This window comes from Cynara cardunculus (assembly GCF_001531365.2).
Source record: "Cynara cardunculus var. scolymus isolate 2C chromosome LG 12, CcrdV1, whole genome shotgun sequence".
Taxonomy (NCBI): Eukaryota; Viridiplantae; Streptophyta; class Magnoliopsida; order Asterales; family Asteraceae; genus Cynara; species Cynara cardunculus.
The window spans coordinates 17,880,440-17,884,903 of NC_037539.1; positions in this window are offsets into that span (position 1 = coordinate 17,880,440).

A 4,464-nucleotide genomic window follows, 5' to 3' on the forward strand; every position below is an offset into this window, starting at 1 on the left:
ATTAAACCTTGTTTAATTTAAGTATGCAAGAAGGGATCAATCCAATGGTATCCTTAGGATTTAAACCTTGAATCTTGCGACCACTCCGGCTTACCTACACACATCATCTATCCACCTTGCTCTCTCACTGATTCACTTGTTCCGACCTCCTCACAACCATCTTCGCTCAGATTAAAACGATACATACCCATTTGGTGGTATCTCTTTCAAATAAATGTCTTTCTCTTGTAAATCACGATCTTCCTAGACTCTATATTTATTCCAATCCCGTTTTTTTCGAGTTTGCTTGCAGAGACGAGGTCCTTGTTAATGGAAGGCATGTGAAGAAAACATTTCGGAGAGTGACGGTCTTGCCGGAAGTAAACTTCAGTAGCACGGTACCCATTCCAATGACATCCACACGGTCGTTGTTAGCAACTATCACTTGCTCAATATTCAACAAACTTGGACCTAGAGTCACAAATATAAACAGTGGCTCTAAAGTCCAAGTACCAGCCACCTCTTGCAGCCATAATTCTCGTGGAGGCCTCTAAGATCATGTCAATCTCTTTCATATGAATATTCGCCACAAGGTGTTGAATCCCCAAAACAGAATTAGCAGCAGGGGTCCAGACTTTATGTCCTTGCATTCACGAGCATAGTGTCTCGTCTCTCCGCAGAAGTGACATCTTCCGACCCTCTTAAACTTATGTCCCAGGTTCGATTGACTACCAGATCTCTTGAAACTTGTCTTTTGTAGACCCAAGTTCCACTTTCTGTTTGGCCCTCCGGCCCTTCCCTTACCCTTGCCTCCAGCCTGCACGCTGTTGGCATTCATCACATACTTGTCTCTCCTTTCCCAATTACGTGCCTCTTCCTCAATACCAACGTGTTTTAGTAAATCGTCCAAAGAATAATCTTCGATTTTATGCATCATTCTTTTAGAAAAATCTTTCCATGATGGAGGCAGTTTGTCAATCAGTGCTCCTACTTGGAAAATTTCAGGAATAACAATACAAAGCATTTTCAGTTTGCTTACTAAAACTTAAAGCTCATGCACTTGCTCCAGAATTGGTTTTTCATCAACCATTTGGAATCTCAAATACTGAGACACAAGATATATGTTGGTGCCATCTTCTTGTGACTTGTATTTGAATTCCAAGGCTTTCCACAACCCTCTATGGAACATAATCGGGGAATAAAGATCATACAGACGGTCTGACAAAGCATTCTTAATGTGTCCACAAGGATTTATGTTGAAGACGGTAGAGAGATATAGAACTCGAGAGCAGAATTCGATTGAGAGGAAATCAATATTTTTTCTGTGTATTGTGATACGGTTTCAACCCAGTATAATTACTGGGTGAAACCCTAAAACCACCCACGATTTTCTCCAAAAAATCGGAGATAATGGTGGAGAGATATTCTCCACTAACTATTATCTCAAATACCAAATCTTATCTGACTAATTTCAAAATAAAACCGATATTTATCCAAATTAAACCTGATAATTATCCTTCTCCTCATGAATTTTTATCAAAAAGATACTCGGAGCTTGGGGCGAGGCTCCTTCTGCTACGATGCGGCGTACGAAGTGCGCCTCCTTGCGAATCCGGCGGCCGCGACCACGAGCGCGCATGTGTGTTGGGCCTTTCACTCAAGACCCCCACCATGAGTCCACCAACATGTTCAAAGCCCACTTCTAGAGAAAGCCTTATAAGTTTCTCTAGAAATTAAGTTTCTGCCTATGGGGGATGGAAGGTTAACTTCCAACCTACAAATTTCCAACAATCCCCTACCAGGTTGGAAAGTTTCCTAACATTCATGGTAGACAATGTTACAGTGGTGTCACTAAGATTAAACCATGTTTAATGTAAGTATGCAAGAAGGGATCAATCCAATGGTATCCTTAGGAATTAAACCTTGAATCTTGCGACTACTCCGGCTTACCTACACACATCATCTATCCACCTTGCTGTCTCATTGATTCACTCGTTCCGACCTCCTCACAACCATCTTCACTCAGATTAATGCGATACATACCCAATTGGTAGTATTCTTTTCCAATAAATGTCTTTCTCTTGTAAATCACGACCTTCCTAGCCTCTATATTTATTCCAAACTCGTTTTCATCGAGTTTGCTTGCAGAGACGAGGTCCTTGTTAATGGAAGGCACGTGAAGAACATTTCACAGAGTGACGGTCTTGCTGGAAGTGAACTTCAGTAGCACGGTACCCATTCCAACGACATCCGTACGGCCGTTGTTAGCAACTATCACTTGCTTCCCATCTCGAACTGGTCCATATTCAACAAACTTGGACCTGGAGTCACAAACATGAATAGTGGCTCCAAAGTCCAAGTACCAGCCACCTCTTGCAGCCACAATTCTCGTGGAGGCCTCTGAGATCATGTCAATCTCTTCCATATGGAGATTCGCCACAAGGAGTTGAATCCCTCAACAGAATTAGCCGTAGGGGGTCCGGACATTCTGTCCTTGCATTCACGAGCATAGTGTTCTGTCCCTCCATAGACGTGACATCTTTCGACCCTCTTAAACTTTTGTCCCGGGTTTGATTGACTACCAGATCTCTTGAAACTCTTCTTTTGTGGCCCCAAGTTCCACTTCTTGTTTGGCCCTCTGGCCCTTCCCTTACCCTTGCCTCCAGCCTGCACGCTGTTGGCATCCATCACAGACTTGCCTCTCCTTTCCCGATTACGTGCCTCTTCCTCAATACGAAGGTGTTTTAATAAATCGTCTAAAGAATAATCTTCTGTTTTATGCATCATTCTTTTAGAGAAATTTTTCCAAGATGGAGCCAGTTTGTCAATCACTGCCACTACTTGGAAAATTTCTGCAATAGCAATAGGAAGCCTTTTCAGTTTGTTCACTAAAACTTAGAGCTTATACACTTGCTCCAGAATAGGTTTTTCATCAACTATTTAGAATCTCAAATACTGAGACACAAGATATTTGTTGGTGCAAGTAATCGGGGAATAAAGATCATACAGACAATCTGACAAAGCATTCTTAATGTGTCCACAAGCAAGAGTTTCCTCTTCCTTGCGGATCATTCTAAGCTTTTCTAGATCGGCAATTCTTTGAAGATCCGGTTGTTTTCCTAGTTCAGGGATCGGATCTTCGGGAATGGGAGGGAGACTTGGGTCCAAGACATAGTAGAATTTTACCACCATGAGCATAAATTTCACTTTGTCCGCCCAACGAGTCTAACTCAACCCGTCAAACTTTTCCAATTTCATCATGTCTTAATTGAGAATACGATAGTTTTCGGTGTCCATTTGTTATAAAACCGTAAAGATAGTTGAAAAAAAAATTCCAATAAGAAAGATGAAAACCAAATAAAGATTTAATCTTTATAAAATTTAATTATATAATGGACAAATCTTAAACCTTTTAATATTCAGACCAACCAACACCTCAAATGTGTCAATTCACACAGATTGAATCTATCATTCGCGATGGATTCAATGAAAGAAAGGGGTAGAAGCAGAGTCTTCAATTAGTGAATAGGAAATTAAATACAATGCGAATATTATAAAACCTACCTGTTTAAATCTTCTGTCGATTTGGATGATAAACTGCACGGTAGAACCTGTCCTTTAAGGTTTTATACGACCACTCTTAACACGCTCTGAGTCTGCTAGTCGCAAACCCCAGGATTTGATGCAGTACACGATTCGTTTATGAACAGAAACTAAAAACGAATATAAAGCTAAGATTTATGTAGAAGACGGTAGAGAGAAATAAAACTCGGGAGAAGAATTCTATTGAGAGGAAATCAGTATTTTTTATGTGTATTGTGATACGGTTTCAACCCAATATTCCCATGATTTTCTCCAAAAAAAATTGGAGATAATGGTGGAGAAATATTCTCCACTAACTATTATCTCAAACTAGTGCGTTGCACGGTGATCATAACACATGTCAAGTAATATACAAAAAATTATAAACCACATCAATATCCCTATACTTCAAAATTCAAAAATACTAAATTTTCATAGTGCATTTGTAACATTTCCAATATTTCAAGGCAACCTTCTCGTTATATATACTTAACTGCTTTTCAGGAAGAAAAAAACCTCATTGATATGGATTAATATTCAAGTCAAATTCAACCACAATTCACGATTTGAAAATATTAAATTCTAATTTGTCAGATCAATATCTTATAGCATTATATATTAATTTAATTAATTTATTTATTTAACTTTTAATATAGATTTTATTGTAAAAAGAGGATTAACCAAAAATCATATGTTAAGAGGGTCAACCAAATAAGTTAAGCACCATGAGTTTAGATAATCATTCAAGGGAGTGAGCCCTATGAATTGCCACAGAGAAACCTCAATCTTCCTTTATATATATATATATATATATATATATATATATATATCATTCAGTGTCAATCTCTTATCTATCTATAAATATGGGATAGACAAAACTCAATCACAATTCATGATTAAAGA